Source organism: Mustela nivalis, assembly GCF_964662115.1.
Source record: "Mustela nivalis genome assembly, chromosome: 8".
Lineage (NCBI taxonomy): Eukaryota > Metazoa > Chordata > Mammalia > Carnivora > Mustelidae > Mustela > Mustela nivalis.
This window is the reverse complement of record NC_139027.1, coordinates 77,111,426-77,130,997: the sequence shown is the minus strand read 5'-3', so window position 1 is coordinate 77,130,997 and position 19,572 is coordinate 77,111,426.

The window sequence follows — 19,572 nt, the reverse complement described above, 5'->3', positions numbered from 1 at the left end:
CTGTAAACTTGCAGTTGAAGAATCAAAGGCTTTGGCCATTCTATTCTCAAGTTTAAGAGAACATTGTTTTTTCGGTGTTTTATTTTGCTTTCCCTTCTCTTTTCCATTTTCCTTCAAGGAGGATGAGAAAAAAACAAAATCAAAACAACAACAAACAAGAATTCATTTTCTTGATCTAAGAGGGAGCTGAGTCCTTCTGTTTCATGTCCTACTTTCAGTCCAAGGACGTCAGCCAGCACAGCTTCCCCATCTAACAGGTGCCTGTACCTCTGATGGCGGGGGTTGTGGGGGGTGCAAAGCTCTGAGTTTTAGCCTTTTCTTCCCAGTAGCTAATCTCATCCTGCTCTTAAAGTTGAACCACGGTTGGGAAGCTCCCTTCACTCAAATGCGCTGTGGGCAGAAATCCCTACCAGGTACTGTAGGGGGGTTGCAAAAGAACAAAATAGTCCATGGGAGGTTTTGACACAAACTGGTAAATACCCGTCCATGATTCTCATTAACCGTAGGAACGTAGTGTGGCCCACAAAGCCCCAAACCCTTTAACCTAAGGTAAATAAATAAATAAATAAGAAAACTATCCCCAGGTTATTGAGCCATATGCATTCTGTTTCAGAAACAAAGAAAAACTCATTCGAACTCACATAGCTTCATGTGCTGTCTTCACATCAGACCCTTGCATGGCCTTACACTTATTCCCAGGAGGCTGCCATTGACTACTCTGAGAGCACTTTCCCTGTGGGGCTCTAGGAGCCCAACCCTGGAGTCAAGGGAAGAAGGACTTCTCCCTTCACTCCACTTTGCTGGGGTGGCTCAGTCAGTTAAGTGTCCAGCTTTGATCTCAAGGTCATGAGTTTAAGCCCTGCATTGGGCTCCATGCTGGGCATGGAGCCTACTTAAAAAATAAATTAATAAAAAGAGAAGGACTTCTCTGCCCCAAAGTGTCTCTCTTGTATGGGTTCACACCGCAGAGTGCCGTCCTCTTCTCTCGGTTCATTCCGGTGGGGGGATCTGGGGCCACGCAGCCTTTATGTAGTCCTTGGCCAAACAGAGCAATGCTCAGTGTATGCCTAGGAGGGCGACTGTGGCTGGAATGCCCCCCTACCCCACACCCATGGATGGCGGTGTGCCTCCCTTGGGGGGGAAGCCCTGGGGACCCAGCTTCCCCCAGGAAGTCACAGACTCTTTGTCATAGCGCACCATGGACACAGCTGCTTATCTGAACTTTGGATTTCTAGAAATGGCCAATAATGGAGCACTCCTGCCTGATGGCCCATCCCAGAGTGTGCTGTGTTCGAGGCTCCTTAAGATCAGGAAGGCTCTGCTTTTCAAAGGCATGATTTCTTAGCGATGACTTTCCAGCACCCGAGGTACAAATCTGTTGAATTGCTAAAAACATTTATTAGCCACATTGGTATCCTAGAACAGAAAAATGGTATTAGTGGGAAAACTGGTAGAATCCAAAAGAAACATAAACTTTAATTACTAGGAACCCACCAGTGTTAATTTCTTAGTTTTGACAAAGGTATTCTGGTTGTGTAAGATATTACCATCAGGAGAAGGGGATACAAGAACTCACTTTACTATCTTTGTAACTTTTAGAAATCTAAAATTACTCTAAAATAATAAGTTTCTTAAAAAAAAAAAAAGCTATTTGGTAGGGTACCTGGGTGGCTCAGTCAGTTAAGCATCTGACTCTTAATTTCAGCTTAGGTCATGATCAGGTTGTGAGATTGAGTCCTGCTGTGGAGCTCTGTGCTGAGCAGGGAGCCCGCTTAGGATTCTCTCTCTCTCTCCTTCTGCCCTTCCTCCCTCTCATACACACATGCATGGTCTCTCTCTAAAAAACAAAACAAAACAAAACAAAACAAAAAAACCACCAAAAAATTATTTGGCAGAATGTCCTTAGCTCTCGCTGCCTACTCTACCTCAGTCTACCTCAATCTACCTCAATCTTGCTCTCCTTTTTCCTCCTACCAAAGAGCATTGGAGGTTGGAGAGAATAGAGCAAAATGCTGTCAGAAACCTTTCTGCTTCCTTTCAATTCCTGGAAAGCTCCCGGGACATCAGGCACTTTCTAGAAGGTTCCATCATTAAGCCCCTTCCTCCTGAATATTGGTACCCTTGGACACTCCACCTGTGTTTATTGGGAGCTTAGGGGAAGCTCCAGCCAAATCGTAAAACCCTACTTAAATTAGGGGCCCTGACCCTTAGCTTGGTCCAGATGGCCCCGAGAATCTTGGAGCTGGAGTTCAGAGGAGCATGGGCAGAGGTGAGGACAGCTAAGGTGGGTCTGCATGGGGGCCCAGAGCCCGCCCAGTCTCCGTGACCAGAGGCTGCTCTGTTCCCCACCACACTTCCTGGGCAAGCTGAGGAGCTCACCCCCCTTCAGTCTGGCTGGCCCTTGATTTTGGAGGGTAGGGTGGGGCAGTGGGCCAAATCCCCCGAGAGCCCTCTGTCTGTTCCCTGTCCTGCCTTCCGGCTGAAGTGGAAACGACAGCCCTCCTCGCTTGCCTCTGGACCCACCCCTCTCCAAGCCTCCCAGGGTTCTCCAGCCGTAAGGGAAGACCAGCAGATGGGAGTGAGTGGGGCCAGGGAGGAGGGAGACAAGCACCACCGCGCTGAGTGCCTTAAGTTAAGCTCTGTGGCCCTCACAGCTTTTCTGAGGCTGACTATGCTCCCCTGAGCAACTTCACTGGGACAGTCACAGGGTGGCGTGTGTCCTTAATACCATGTCCCTTGCCGATTTCCAAATAGCGTACTTTTGGCAGGAAAGGAGGGCCCGTTTGGAAGTGAACAACAGTTCGAGGCAGGAGGTGGCTCACTGAGATATCTCCAGGGTGTAGCTCGTAAGAGCCCCGTGAAATAGCAGCATAAGCCCAGCCAGGAAGCTGGGAAAAGCTCCCCCCACCAACCCCGGCACTCCAAGATCACCCAGATGAGGAGCACAGCAGGAGGCAAGGTGCACAGCGTGGAGGGGAGAGGTCCCAGGAGGAAGAGGGTCCGGCTGAGCCTGGGAGACTCAGAGGCTGGCCGGGATTCCAGGAGACGAAAAAGCTCCAGGGGGAATGCTTTCCAAGGAGGGCTTCCAGCCAGGAAAAGGCTTGCAGGTAAGAAGGGACGTGGAGAATGAGGGAGTCACCCTGAGGCTCCCCGGCCCCCTGAGCCCTGGGCTGCACGTGTTCCCAGTCTGCAGCAGCTCCCCTCACCCCGGGGTCATTAACCTCGGCAGGGGAAACACCTGCCCCTGGTCTGCGCCAGGGGTTTTATGTCGTCTTCATTGCTTCGTGCTTATCTCATTTATGATTATAGAAAAGATTCTTGGCAGCTGTCCCCAAATCCTAGCAGAGCCTTTAATGTCCCTCGTATATCCTGAGCGTGTCAGTAATTCCACACTCCACATTTATGCCTTTCTTTCGTTTGCAATAAAAGTTTAGAAAAATGTAACTTCGACAGAAATGCCTGTGAGGACAATAAAGAATATAAACACTCGCTCTCCTACCGCCGGAGGCAAGTGTGTGCGAGCATGCAAGAGCACACATGCTGAAGAGTGTGGACTGAAGTGGTGTGGCTTGAGGAAGACACCAGACTGTGGTGGGTGGAGAGCCCAAGTGCCCTGGAGAGAAAGACAGTCGGTGTGACATCTGGGCCAGCCTGGGCTTTGTCGGGGGGAAGCTTGAAGGCATCGTAGCTGATGTGTGTACTCTCTCGCCTCTCTTATGGGTGTTAATATGGTTCTTTGGCTTCTACTAAGGAAATGATAGGACCCTTGACACCATGTCCCTCTCACCTTCCTGCTGGAGACAGGAGCAGGGCCTTGCCTCAGGCCCGGGTACCATGGTGTGCTCATCGTGGCCAGCAGAGCCTGGCTGGGGATGGCAAGCCCCTAACAAATCCTCTTAGCAAGGGAGGCATTCATTAGCAGGCCTTCAATGAGCAGTTATGGGATAGCTGGCCCCATGGAAGGTGGCAGGTCCAGGATAAGCTCCTTGGCTCTCAGAGCGCCAAGTGTCGTCAAGTCGGGGCATGCTACGTTCACGGGGCACATGCACTGAGCCCTTGTAAGAAATTCTGAAGCATCATGCCACCTGCCCAACAAGCTGAGGCCCGTGTATGTTCAGGGGAAATCAGAATGTTTCCATATGTCCTTCAGGGTTTTGTTGTACACTCATATTTGTCATCCCACCTCAGCGGCCCCAGAAGCCATTCAGAAGTCCAATCAGAGTCCTGCCAAACTTGGAATGTGGGCGGCCCTTTCGAGTCAAGGCGGTGAGCTCAGACCTGCCTTCGCCACTGTAGCCTACCCACTATGTACACAGCGTGCAGAGAGGTATGCCCACAAAGCCAGCCGGGGCACCTGGAAGCAGGAGCTCCCTGGAGAGAAGAGATGCCCACCTGTATGCTGCCGAGGGGAGAGCAGGTGTCTGTCACCAAGCATGCTTGGCTCTCCTCTCCCTTCCCTCCCCTTGCTGCTGGGAACGGGGCTCGGGCCACGGCAAAAAGCACTAACTCTCTTTGCTCCTGGTGCTCCCTCTTTCATACGCCAGGGCTTTGTAAGACCTGACAGTTGCACAAGAGGGTGGCCCCTAGGAAGGATCTCGAAGCCACGGCAGCTTTAGGGTCTTAGCCTTCTTGGGGAACCCAAAGCCCCAGCTCCCTCACAGTATGGAAGGGCAGTAAGAATGGGGCGCCTCTGTCACAGAGAATGCCTTAGCAGCCATTCCACCATCTTCTGGGTCAGCACTACCCCAAATGCAGGTGAAGTCTGGAGCCTGCCACAGCCTTCAAGTTTCCAAATTGGGTGGTACCCATGTTGGGAAGTTGTCTAAGGGCCCAAGTAAAATTAAAAGTGAGTCAGGGATGAGCCCTCAAAACTACATCAGAGGCTCTTTAGAGAATTTACTTGGGTAGACAGAACTCTTAGCTGCCAAGGTTCATCCCCATGGCACTTAATGAACCTGGATTTAAGTTCTGGCTGGGAGACATTACTGGAGAGAGGTATCACCTAAAGACAAGGGGTGTCTAGCTTGGAATGGGAACTGCTCCCTGGTGCCTTTGGGATTGTAGGATTGCTGACCCTGGGCAAGGGATCTAATGCCTCTTTAAGAAGTTCAGAGAATACTAGATCTGATTTGGGGGCTGTGGTCAGCTTCACAGATCATTGGTGTGCAGAAGGCCCAGGGAGCACCTGTGAGCCAAATCTAAGTTTCTCACCTATCTCAAATAGGGTTTTGGTCCATGTCTGGGGTGTCACACTGGACAAGTCACCCATAGCTCAATGGAAATTCAAGAGAGTCAGGTTAGCAGGAATGGCCTTGTGGTCAAGAAGAGGAAGAGGTCAGATATAGCTACCGAAGAAGAACCCCTCCTCCCCTTCCAGCCCACACCCTCAGCTGTTGGTCCACACAGTGACCCTCAGATTATAAGAGGCACTTTGGGAAGCCCAGGGACTGAACACTGGGACACCCTCTAGGCCACAAGAGGTGGGTTCCTCTAAGTTTATGCCCTGTCCTATTGGCTTGGTGGACAGGAAGGACCAAATCTTTCTATATATGGGCTCTTTCTCATGGAGCTCTGTGTGGGTGGAGAGAGTGGTGTTGTTCAGACTTTGTTCTGATGCCTCCTGTCCCACCTGTTGGGAGTTTTTATTATAAATGACAGTATCATAAGACCTTTATAGGGAAATCCTCCCATCCTCCAATTAACCAATCAGCAAGTCTTCATTGAACAATTACTGTGTGCTAAACTCTACTAGAGCTTTAGGAAAAGACAGTAAGACGTAAAAGAAGAACCTTGAAAGAGAGGATAAAGACCTTGAGAAAACAGCTGCAGGACAGGTCCAAACAAGCAAAGTGCTATAGAAGCGGAACTTGGCAGGAACTGAGTTGCCATGAAGACAAAGGAGGGTGGGAAAAACCTTGGAGTTCTGCAGTTCCCAGCTGCTGAACTGTATGGAAGGGAACAAAAAGAGATAGAGGAGCTGGAAACCCTTGGTAAGGCCTCGGCCCTGCCCTTTAACTGCTGCATGATACTAGGCAGGGCACTAACCTCCCCAGGCCTTCCCTGATCTGAAGGATGGATAAGATGACATTTGCCCTGCCTACCTTCTGGGGTGCTCGTGAGGATCTAATGAGACTGGGCATGGAGATGAAGCTTCCAAGAGTTATGGAGATACCATTGGTGCTGAGAAAGCTTGGTCAGCGAGACCTTGGAGAGCACCAGAAGGAACAGCCACCCCAGGGTCCCATGTGCTCAAACACTGACATTTTCTTGGATTTCTGTTTTCTCTGTCTACGATGTCCTTCGAATCCTCTAAGACCTGGATTAGACCCTACCTCCCCAGGGAGCCTACCTGGATCTGAGCTTCCTTATTTTGGGCCCCATCACACTGTACGGATGTCCTTCTGCCTCGTGGTCCAGCTGATCATTTGTATGACTCTCCTCTGTTGGACCAGGAATGACTAGGAGCTAAGACTTATATTATTCATCTCTAAATTCCAGAATACACAGAAGGTGTTTTTGTGGATGGGAGCTAAAGGCGATGACCTCGTACATCCCTGGAGGCTCCATGCAGAGAAGAGGTTCTAGGCTCTCACAGCCTAAACAGACTGCTCTACCCTCTGAGCTTTCTTACTCTCTGCTCAGTAAGGATTTGGAGGCTGTTTCTGATTTGGAAACTGCAGCCAGAGTGCTCTTGGTGCCGTTTTCCAAAGTCAACATTCCCAAGCTGAACTGGGGTGGAGAGGAAACAGTGCCCCTGGACTTCGGAAGAAAGGATCAGTGTGGTTCCATTATTGAATTAGGCTGAAGAACGCTCACAGGCGTGTCCCGAACGAGGGGTGGTGGGGGCACCAGGAAAGGCAGATGCTACGTGTTAGACCATCCTCCCGCTCTAGAGAGGGAGCCTAGGGCAGGTGGTGGGGATGTGGGGGGGGGGGAGCATGGGGTGAAAGGTCAGGGTGCTGGCCTCAAAGATGCCACTAATTATACACATTTAGTCACTCAGGGCCTCTGTTTTCTCATCTGCCAAATGCAGATACGTTGTTATTTACGAGATTTATTGTGCGACTCAGTTTAGACAATCTCTATAAAGAAGTTTTTGAGAATCTCCGAAGCCCCGCTGTGGTCTAATGGGAGGTACACAGGGTCATTTGTGGGCTATGCAATCCTGGTTAAGTCTCAGCTTTCTCTGGACTTCAGAGTCTTCAATGGAAACAAACAAGGTGTTGGATTGGATTGTCCTGATAGACACTCAGACTTCAAAATGTTCATGTGAAGAAGAGACACACACATACGTCGTTTACATTCCAGAACACACTGGTTGGCTGGCATCTGCATAGTAATAAATTATTGCTATTGTCAGCCTAATTAAATATCCAAAAATGTTGAGTACCGTTCTTGGCCTTGTACTTGTACTATTGTTTTTATTGTTTGGCTCTTGTACTATCATTGATTTTGTGGAAGCCCATGTCTTGTGGTCCCTTTAGACCAGCACTATCCAATAAATTTGATATAAGCCACATATACACCTTAAGATTTTCTAGTAGCCACATTAAAAGAAGTATAAAGAAATAGAAGAAATTGATTTTAATAATATGTTTTATTTGTCCCAATATATCAAAATAGTATTATCTCAACATGCATTCAACATAAAGCATGTTTTTACTATTTTTATTGTATTATAACATACTTAGAGCCTGTGTCAGTTTTCATCAGGCACATTTCAAGTGCTCCATGGCCCCCTGTGGCTGGTGGCTACCATATTGGACAGTGCGGGTCTGGGTTGTAAGCTGCCTGAAGGCCGTGGCCTTTAATACTTCCTTCCTTTAACATCTCCTTCAGTCCTTACTGTCATCTGCGAAGCTGAAACAGATAACTAATGCCATCGTATACACAAGGAGACTAAGGCTTTGAAGAAAGCAAGCACTTGTCCAAGACCATAGCACAGGTTGTAACAGACATGACCTTGGAACTTAGATAGTCTGAGGCTGCAGATGTAGAGGATCCTAAAACGGCTGCTGCTTTCATTTACTTGTCTACTTAGCTGTGGCCTCATTGCTTAGTCAATCTGGGTGGACACCCTGCCTTGTGCCGACACAGATGAGGCACTATGTTCTTCCATTTTGTGAAGAGACAGATGGTGATGGTTTCCTTGTTAGGTGTCTCTCTCCTTTTCAAGAAAAAGATGAGGCTGGAGGATGACTCTAGCATTATGGTCAGTTTCCTTATCATTATATCTGCAAGCCTGCTTCAGCATCTCCGGGGAGCCGGGACTGGGTGCATTCCTGCATTTCAGGCTGTGTTTCCCCTCCCCATTATCTCCCAATTCTGTGGGTCCCCCTGTCTGGCTCCTCGTTCCTCCTTGGTCTGTATCCTCCAGCGGAGCCTGGAGATGGTTATCACACACACTCTCCGTCAGACCTGACTTGAGCCAAACTAAACATGGTTTTCTCTCTCACGTGGTGATCTCGGCTCATTGCTTTTAAGAACAGACATCCCATTTGCTTTTCTGATGAAGAGTCTCATTGTGGAAGCCTAAGTCTGCCTGCAGCCAGGAAAGATGGGTCTGTGCCACTCCGAGGGGAAGCCTGATGGACTAGCAAGGTCCTTGGCTACAAGCTACTCACCAGTGGTTTCAGGTGACGGTTCTAGAAAATGAGTGAGGAAGTCCCGGACTTGAGGGCAGGTGGAGATGCAGGAGACAAAGCCAGAACCCATTAGCCAGTATTGATGCTCACTTGGAAATGCCTGGCTGGGGGGGGGGCAGTGCTGGGGCTGAAAAGGAAGCCAGGTGCAGAATTTGAGGCCCCCAAGCTGGAGTAGACAATACCACAGTCAGGGCCCTGGGTGGGAGATGAGGTCTGAGAAGGAGGGGCCCCTCACAGGCAGGGACCACAACCCATGTTCTGCGTACCACCCCCTTCGGTGTGTGGGCACATAAGAAGTCACAGAATCTTTGGGATGAAGGAATCTTAGAGGTCAGGTGTGCGGATTCCCCTACCTAAAGCCAACATGGCCCACACAGTGGGCTCAGTCAGTGCTCTGGGAAGTCCCAGACTTCCTTGGGAAGGTTTCAGGAATAGGATTGTCCTGTGCAAGATTTGGGACCAATTATACTAAAAATTTACTCATTGTTTATCTGAAATACCAATTTAACTGGATGCCATTATTTTCATTTGCTAAGTTTGGCAACTCTGCTTAGAGCTCTGCCCGGAAAGAATGGGGGCTCCGGGAGAGGGATTTCTACCACCCACTCACCTACCAGTTTAATCAGACCACCTCTGCTTTTATCTCTCAGTGATAGCTAAAACAAAACTAGTAACCGAACCCAACCCCTGCACCTCTGTGGTCTACAGTCAAGGAGAATGGTAGGCATTCCAGCAGTTGATCTGGGCATGGCCAAGGTTATTAACTATCCCCAAATAGGTGAAAGTCATGTTAAAGGAGAAGTATGGATCTCTCCTGAAAACCAGCCTAGGTGTTTTGCTGTTGTTTTGGTTTTTGAAGGAATTAATCCACAAGACGATGAGTTGTGGGTGAAGGAGAGATAACTGCACCTGGGAGGGATCCCTCCACTGTCTATCGTGCCCTTCAGTTTTCCAAAGACCTTCAGCCCAGAGTGTACGCTCCCTCACCTCCTATAGCAGCTGACGCTGGACTGGGAAGAGGCACCAGGACAGTCACCGGACTCCAGGGTAACCATGAAATTAGCAAGATACAGGGAAGGACCTCAGGGGTTAGGAATTGACACTCCGAATGGGGAGCTGTGGGGCCACCAGGGGAAAGCATGGAAATGCTTCAGGTTCCCACCCCTCAGGGGATAGCACTAGAGAGAAGTGAGGGCGGAAGAGGAGAGTCGTAGAATGAGGAAACATCCTTATCACCCTGTGTCTGTCTGTATGCTCACCGATACTTGGTATTTTCTGTAGTTGGGTTTGTTTATAGTAGCCGTCCTAATGGATGTGAGGTAGTATCTTGGGGTTTTGATTTACCTTTCCCTAATGAACGATGTTGACCATTTTTTCAAACGCTTAGTAGCCATTTGTATGTTGTCTTTGTGGAAATATCTGTTCAAATCCTTAGTCCGTTTTTTAAATTGGGTTGTGGATTTTGTTGTTGTTGAGTTGTAGGAATTCTTTATATATTCTGGATATTAACTGCTTATCAGATACGTGATTTGCAAATATTTTCCCCCATTCTGTGGGTTGCCTTTTCCTTCTGTTGATTATGTTCCTTGATGCACAGAAGCTTTCTATTCTAAGGTAGCCTAGAGACTGTGCATTTCCCCATGATCATGAATTGGTGAGAAAGTCAGGAGGAGGCCAGTCTTGGTGACAGGAGTTAGCATCTGGGGCAGGAAGGGAGGTACCCACCAGGGCCTTTTAGGTTCCTGGAAACACCCACATTTGGGGAGAGCTTCAGTATTTGAAGCATGTGGTCGGGAACCTGATGCCTACTGGACACGGCTGCTTCTCCCTGGGGCTCAGATCCATTCACTGGGCACTGGGCACTGGGACCAGTTTGAGTGACAGGACCTGGCATTTCTGTTGATTGCTTTGGCCCTTCTTAGAGCAGCCTAAAGGTCTAGATTCCTTAGGGCAACCCATTTCACGCCCAGGCGAAGCAGGGGCAGTGCCTGGGAGGGAAAAATGCACATTTCTGTTTCATGTTTGACTGCCCGTGGGAGTCAGACCTGCCTGAGGCTGGGTTCAGCAGTAGGTTCTCTCTATGGAGGTTTGCAGTGGAGAGGAATTCCAGAAAGACCCAGAGCCGGTACCTAGGCTGGGGCTAGAAGTGTGGGCTTTTGGGGGTAAGGGTGTGACCCGGTCATTAAAAGCTGCCAGTAGGTAGAAGGATCTGACCAAAGGTGTCCGGGATCAGCCTTCATTGATGAGCACTTTGAAAATCCCAAGTGACTGCTCTTCTCCTGAGGAATACGCCCCAGGGTGGGACTCCCCATCATGCTGTAGAGAGCAGGCCTGTGTCTGTCTTCTAAGCAAAAGAGAACGGACTGACACCGTGTGCGCCACCTGTCATTGGGAGCAAGAGAAGGGGAGACCCTTGTTCCTGTGTCAGCAGGGTCACAGTGAGAGACAGTAAGTACACCAGACAGGCTGACAAAATTGGCAACCGCTTCCAGTGGATGCTCTTTAAATACATGTTACCTTTTTATTTGGAGGAGAGGTGGAGCTGTGTGTGGAAAAGGGCACTGGCAGAGAACCTTCCAGGTGCTACAGTTTCTCCTCTGGTTTTGAGAAATTAGTTCCATTCCGGCTCCAACTTAGGTTGCTTTCCAGTACAACAAGAGCCCCTGAGTTTGCTATGCCTTTAAGTGCAGTGAAGGGCCATCCATTGTGACTTCAGAGTGACCCTTGGGCGCTCCTGTTCCACCTCTCCTGCTACCCAGACACAGAGCCCTGAGGGGAGCTCAGGAAATGCATCTTTCTCCATCTTGATACATCATTGCTCAGTTTATCAGGACTTATAGATCGGGCCACTAAGTTGCCAGGCCGGCCACCCCCAAAATTAGTGCTGCCTCTGGGGAGGAGTCCTGACCTTTCAGATGAGCCCCAAAGCCAGGGTCTTTTGCATAGGGGAGTCCAGACTCGCTAGGAAAAGGAAAAGTCATGGTGGTTGGCAAGCCCTCTTGTTCAAAGTTTCAAGTCCAGGGAGGCAGTCAGAGGAGACCCAGCTGGAGGGTAGAGTTCATGGCCGTGCGGGTGAGCCTGCTGTAGGGAGTAGGCAGAAAGTCACCTTGCAGTGTCCTTGAAGCCTGAGGGTTTGAATTGGTGAAGGAAGGGGAGATAGTTCTTCTAAGGTGGAGGAGTTCTTTGTGGACTGGAAATAGGTGTGGAGGGGGGCAGTGGTGGAGAAAGAGGCTGGTAAGGCCCTGATTTTAGAAGGCCTGGAAAGTTACACTGAGTGTGGTCTTGAACTTGAGATTTTGAACAACCACTTGCTAATATTAATGGGCCCTGGATTTCCCTTGCAATACAAAGAGGCAACATTCCACACTTGCCATTCTGCATCCTTTCTCACTTAAAGCTTCTCGGCAATCTGGAAAACCTGTCTTCTGTCTTGGACTGGAAAAGGCTCTGGTATTGCCCGTGGCCCCTGGGAATCTAGATGTTTTCCCTGCTGGGAAGGAGCTCAGTTTTTAAAAATCTAAGAGTTTGCAGTGAGATGCAGTTTTCTCTTGAAAGCAGTTAGTGCCTGCTGATTTCTTGGCACACAGTTGCTTTGAAGAATAAATTGCAAGCTCCATACAATTTCCCATAAATTGTATCAAAAGACGTCTTTCTCCTTATGCATTTTATTTTTAAACAGTTTCCGACTTTAGCCTCTAAGTAGTGAAAGACCCCAAAACACAAACTCCCTCCTCATTGTAGATATGAAGGTTTATATATGAAGTTCCAGATGGGATTAGAATCTGATTATGTTGTTGAGGGACGAGTCAGTGCTGCTCCCAGCAAACTCTCTGCTGCTGTTTCCAGGGACAGGTGAGAAAGTGCTGGTGCCTCTAGATAATCGTGGGATGTCAAAAGAAGGATGAGAAGTCATTAAAACAAAAACAAAATAGGGTCAGCTGAAGGAGGAGAGAGGAGGAGGGGAGTTGGGGAAGGAAGAGAGGAACAATTCTAGGGCATTGGAGAACGTTGATGGTGGGGGAGGTGAGAGGGGACGTAGAGCTCATGCCAAAGGGGGGAAGCCAGGACCTGAAAAGGAGTCCCCAGAAGCCCTAAAATATGACCATGGCTGTTTTGTAATTCTGCTTAAACCAATATTGCATCAGGAAAGAGGGCTGCCCTGCCCCTAGAACCCAGAATTCGTGTATTATCCTTTGCCTATATAATGGTGTACGTGGGTTAGCCTGAGAATATACCAGCAAGCATAATAGGACTTCCAGGGGGAGATTTGTTCTGTTAACTGACTTCTGGGGCACAGAGGACTTGTAACTGGGGCTCCCCAAGTCCATATTCAGTCAGGCCTTCCTTGGAACATGATGTTGGCATAGGAAGGTAGTTTGCTCAAGAGACAGATTCAAACACCTAAAATGATTCCCCTTTGTAGGACCACTGAGCAAGGAGATTCCCAGATGTATACAAAGATCCATCTTCAAGAGGTTTGTATACCCATATACAGAAACTGGTGTTCACAATAGCTAAAACATAGAGGCCACCCCATTGTCCATTGACAGATGGATGGATGCACAGAATATGATACATACAGAAATACAATAGGATATTATTCCACCTTAAAAAGGAAGGAAATCCTGACACAGGCTACAACATGAATGATGCTTGAAGACATTATGCTAAGTGAAATAAGCCAGGCACAAAAAGACATACGGTATGACTCCACGGCTAAAAGGTACTTAGAGCAGTCACATCCGTAGAGTCAGAAAGTAGAATGGTGGTTGCTGGGGGGCCGGGGGCAGGAGGGAATGCTGAGTTGATGTTTCATGGGGGCAGAGTTCCCATTTCACAGTGAAAAGAGTTCTGGAGGTGGTTACACAACGTTATGAATATATTTAACACCACTGAGCTGTACACTCGAAATGATGAAGGTGGTAAATTTTATGATATGTAGATTTTAGCACAATAAAAAAATACACACCAAAGAGTTTATTTTCAAACCACTGATACCTGACCAGAGGCCAGAGCCTCTGAGATAGAGAGAGAGCCTTGTAGTGGCTACCTGGCCTCTTGAATATTCTTCAGGTGGAAAGATAGAATGGTTCTTAAATCAGGGGCAGTGGAAAAATTAGATTCTGTTTATGAAAATGCCCCAGAAAGCAAAGTTTTCAGGTCTGTGCTATGCCTTTTGGAAGAATGAAGCCCACATAAGCAGAAATTCTCACTTGGACTGGAGGTTTTCCAACTCACCTCAAAATGGAATGATGGGGGTTGGGGAGAAGTTAGCATTTCTCAGGAGAATCTGCTCTGAGGGGTCACTGCACACACTGGTGTGATCCCAGGGCAGCCCGGGTGGTTCAGGGCACTGAATGGAAGTCTGGGATTCACAGCCCTCTCTGCCACTTACCAAATAGGAATATTGGAAAAATGACTTAACCTTTCTGAGCCTCAGTCTTTGCATCCATAATGAGGGATAGGTCAGGGAGCTTTTGTGGAATTATAAACTACCTGAAACTATGGTATCTTAAGACAGCCAGTTCCTAATTTCCCATGATTCTCTGGGTTAGCTGGGCTTCAGGTATGGGCTGCCGTGGCTGAGAGAGACAGGCTGACCTCCCTCCTGGGCCTGTGGCCTTGGCCCCAGGTGGCCGGAATAGTTGGAGTCTTGCCCTGTCTGGTCCCTCTCCCTCCTGGAGTGTTGACTGTGCTTGTTCACATAGCAGTAACATGGTTCGAAGCTGTGAGAGAGGGCAAGCCCTGATGTGCTAGTTCGTTTTGAGACCTTGCTTTGTGTTTGCTAATAGTGCCTCACTGGCCAAGGCAAGAGGATGGTCAACTCCAGATTCGAAGGATGGAGAATTCACTTCCATCCACCTCTCAGTGGGATAAAGTGCACAATATTGTGGCTCGCTCTTTCTTTCTTTCTTTCTTTCTTTCTTTCTTTCTTTCTTTCTTTCTTTCTTTTTCAACCTACCACAAAAGATAATGACAAAATCTACCTCAGAGGGGATATTGTGAGGATCCTTTCAGATAATGCATAGAAGCAAGGTTCTTGGCCCAGTCCCGGCACATAGTAGGCCTTCCATGAATACAGGTTTCCTTTCCTGCTCCATCTCCTTCCTGATTAAGAACATATCTTTATGAAAGACACAATAGATCTGTTGACTCTAATTCCATTCTCTTTCAGAACACATGGAAATTGAAGCCATGTGGGGCTTAACAAGAGATCAAATAGTGCCTTAAACGTCCCAGGGCAGCAGCCGTGTCCCCAGAGTCTGGGCGGCCCCTGTGATGGGGCCTGCCCTGCCTGGTGCTCTAGGCCCCTCTCCCCCCAGACTGCTGCAGGTCGGTCTTTTTTTCATTACAAATTGCTCATAAGCACACACATCCCCAGATGCCCGCATAAAAGCTGGTATTAAAGTTGTGTAATGGTGGTGTGAGCCTTGTTATGATTAGGGCAGCAGTAAGCTGTTCCCCAGAGCTTGGGGCTCCAGTGAGAAAAGCACTGGGAAGCCGTGCCCACTCCCCAGTACAGTCTGATCCCTCCCCACCCCCACCCCCAGGAAGGTTGGAGGGGGGAAGATACCGAGCTATGCAATCTGTTGGTGAACCAGGAATCAAGAGAATAAGACTTAGCAGGAACACACACCTGAAGAGAGAGACCTGAAGGAAAGAAAAGAAGCATTTGGGATTTGCACGGACTCTGCTAAGGAGGGTTTTCTGAGGCACGAACCACAGCACTTGGCACCTGTCAGAATATCACACCCTACATCTGGATGGCCCTTCCCAGGGACCAATCTTGTTCTCAGAGCCCAGTGAGCTCTGCAGACACCTCAGCCCCATTTTATGGATGTGAACACTGAGGCTTTAGACCCGTGTTGTTTTTCATTTCCCAGGAGTGCTCTTCCCTCTGCATCAGGGGTCCCCTCCTGCTCCTTGATCTTGAATGAGCCATCATCCCGGATGACAGCACTGAGGAAACATGAATTAATGTCCTCTAGAATATGCAGTCGTTAACAAGCATGAGTGTGTGTTGTGTGTGTGATCATACACCAGAAAATAAATCATCCTTGGCCTCCTGCCATTGAAGCATCTAGAGTTCTTACAATGACTGATGCAAATTGCATGATGAGAAGCTATAAAAACCTGAACCTGGAGGCTACAAGATGTTGCAAACTAGGAAAAGGCTTCTAAGAAAACTGGTCAGAACCAGAATGGAAGAGAAGTCAAGCGATCAGGTGCAGGCCAGCCTTTGGAGGGTCATGATAATAATGATTACAACATTCAACCTTGAATAACACTTTGCTGGATGCCAGAAACTGTGCTAAAGCTTTACGTGGATTGCTCTCCACCACCATCACCAGCACCCTATTCAGCATTACCCCCACCCATGTTCAGTCCTCCCACCCAGCTGGCTGTTTCCTGCTGGCACCTGGTTGATTTTCCTTCCCCATTCTCTTACTGGAGGCCCGTCCGTGTGACGAGTGTTGGCCAGTGCTTGGTGCATGGAAGTGCTGTGTGTCATTTCTGGGCCACAGCAATGAAGAGTCTGTACAGGCTCTGCAGAGCCCTGTTCTGTTTGAGGAAGCTTGTGGTAGATGGGGTGGCCCTTGGTTTAAAAAGCCTGGATCTGTTGAGCTCCCATGTGGGGGACAACTGCCTTGGGAGGTGCCTGGACCTGTAACCAGCTTTGCTCAAATATGGAATAAGCATCTGTTGTTTCAATCTACTGAAATTTAGGGGCTGTTTGTTATCGCAGTGCAATCTAGCATATTCTGCCTCATGGACTTGCTCTGGGCACTCGGATCATAAGTGAGAACACCAGGCTTTGAAGCCTGATATGGCTCCAGAGCACAAAGCCTTTACTGCTGTCGTGTGATTCCACCAGTCAAAGTCATGACTGGTGGGAAGTGCTGAAAGGACTTTTCAAACTGAAGGTGACCCGATGACTGCAGGGTTTCGGGGAGCCTGACCTGGCTTAGATGTGGAGGGTGGGCGGGACCAGGGAGACGAAGGGCCCTGGCCCGTCAGGTCACCTGAGGTTCATGCTTCCCCAACATCTGTCTCACGGGGGAACAGCCTTGTGGCCTGCCCTGCCTGGCACTGTCACTGCTTTTGTGTGTGTGTCTCTGGAGGACAGCTGCTTCACCTCGGGAGCAGGGAGGGTAGGGTGGGAAGGGGCAGCTGGTGTGCCTGCAGGGGTGATGCTGCTACAGAGGGGGCAGCGAAGTTCTCCATCCCCCTCCCGGCTCCCCCGGGCGCTGACAGCTTACTCGACACTGACTTTCTTCCAGCGGACCTCTCTTTTGGGGTCCCACCTTAAAACAAATGCCACGTGCCCAGAGATGGGGTTGGCCATTTTAATGGGTTTTTACTGTCGAGTTCCGCCAGATGGTTGTGGTGTTGGTTTATGGCCGTGTTTCCAAAGCTTGCCTAGACTTAAAATTACCTGGGGCCGGAGAGCATACCCTGTCCCCCACCCGCCCTGAGGTTGTGATGTCATTGGTTTGCTATAGGACCTTGCATTTTACGTGCTTAACAAGCCCTCCAGAGGACTTCTACATCTGCAAGGTTTGGAAATAGTGACTTATGCGGTGCCCAGTCCCTCTGACAGAGCTATTTGGGGAGTGAGGTTATGGGTTACTTTGACGTCCTGTGTACCACACAGAGCCCTTGTCCCTGAACTCCCCTTCAACCAGGGAAATCTTTTTGTCTGTTTCATTTCATTATTTGAAAAAGACTTAAGTTTTAGTTTAAAAAAAAGAATGACCCAGTCATTCAGAATGAAAGCCTCTGGTTTACTACATACCTTGGGATTCCCTTGGAGAACCCAGGCAAGAATTGCTTTGCAGTCTCCCTTCCAGGAACATCTATGATTCTTCTGACGAATGGTTTGCTTTTTACCTTGGTGACCTTGTCAGTCTTGCAACTGGTATCATCCTCTTGGCTCTGGTATCATCCTCTTGGCTCTGGGAAACACAGAGGCGAAGTAACAGTTCCCTTTCACAAAGATTTTCTGTAGCATCTAGGATTCGTCTTCTTTTTCTCCCCTCATTTTCCAGTCATTTGCTACAATGTCATTTGTATCTCACGTGCATTTCTACATATGTTTTACACAAGCTTTATTTGGAAGGAGGTGGAGTGAACACAAGTAAAGATAATTCTGGGGTAATAGTTTTACAGAATCATTGGCTCAGAGTTTCAACTCATGGGAACTACAGGAGCTTAATGAGAGGACAGTCCACCATCCCCCAGGGATCCTGGGGCACAGAGAGGGGAAGTGATGCTCTAGGGTCAGGAGACAGAGAGGCATCTTTTGAGGGAAGCCAGGCATCCTGATGACCAGCAAATTCTAGTCCTTAGACACTGCCCGGGGGTAGGGGGAGCCCTCCAGCATGGCTGAGTTCCCTGCTGCCCAGAAACAGCTTTCTTAGCACCTAAGACATTCAACAGTAAGGAGTCCATTCCTGTGGGTCTTGAGAACTCTTAAATGTTCAGAGTCTCAACGAAAGCACAGAGATCCCTGGAAAGGAAGCAAGCCTCCGGTGTCTCCACTAGTTCCAGGGGAGTCTCAGGAGGTGATAGGGAACACGATTCCTGGGGAAATGAGTGAGCCAGGCTGTCCCAATGCCTGAGGGCTCAAGCCAGCAAGGGGAGGAGTTTGCTTGGGGTGAAAGAAGCAAAAACTGTGGCTCTTCCCTAAGAGTCTGGGGCCTCTGTGGGCCTCCTGCAGGCTCAGACTAGGATATGGAAAGAAGAGGAGAAAGATGGGGAAAAGCCTAGTTGGCAACTCTGCCAAAGGCCGACTGCGCAGAGTCCCCACTTACTTCCAAGTGCCCTTGAAAAGATTGTGCCCTATCCTCTGGGGAGGCAGAAAGCACCAGGGTGCTCGGTGGGAGCCTGTGTGGAGGACCTTGAGAGGGAGAACAATGAACTGTGGAGGGAAATGCTCCCGGAAGAACCAGAAACCATGAAACCCCCCCTCGGTGATGGTTCAGGTTTGGTTCCTTCCCTAGTCTCTTGGCTCAAAGACCCCATGGCTGCTGGGACCTGTGGCTTGTGGCCTTGTGTCCTCAGTGGGACCCAGCCCTGGCCCAGCCTTTCATGAGACACACATGCGTGTGCATGTGTCTGAGTGTGAGCATGAGGCCTGGTGGGCACGCAGAGGCCCGCCGCCGTCTATTACATGGAGAAACATCTGTTTTCTGCAGAACATCCATAGTATCAGATGTTTTACTACAAGGAACCCCTTTAAAAAAAAAAAATGAAAATTGAACATGGAAATCAAGGTAACCACATTTTAAACGTTTATGGAAGATAAAGGTTTAACCACAGGTCTTTCATCAAATGGTGGATACCAGAAAAAAGTCGAGGGAATGCTCTTTGGCTGTCTTCACCTGCACGGTGAAACCTTTGCCGAGTCTCACCTAATTCAGTGTCGGGGCCTCTGGGCAGCTGGGAATATTTAGCAATGTGTCTAAATGCTGGTACACAGCAGCCCCACCGTTCGGCCCAGTCTGGCCATGACCACTGGGAGGGAGGGATTTGCTCAAATGAAAAGCCCAGACTTGAGTGTGACAGGCAAATGGCACCCCAGGGCATACAGCGGCACAAAGCTCCTGGTCTCCTCTGGAAGGATGGGCCTCTGACTGGTTCCCAAGCTGTGAGGGTGTGGGCAGGGGAGGCAGAAGGGCCTGGCCTCTCTGCCCCTTTGTTCCTGCTTTCCTGGGGTCCAGCAGTGCTAGGCCAGATCAGGAGCCTCTCTGCGACCTCCCTGTGCAAACAGAAAGAGCCAACGGCTGAGCCTCTCTCTGAAGGTGCTCTAGCCTCCCAGAAGATACACTTCTTGTGCATTTCAAAGATTCTTCCTCCCAAGGACTAATGCATACTGGGATTTTATCACATTTTCTCGGCGGAAAACTTTCCCCATGTTACAGAT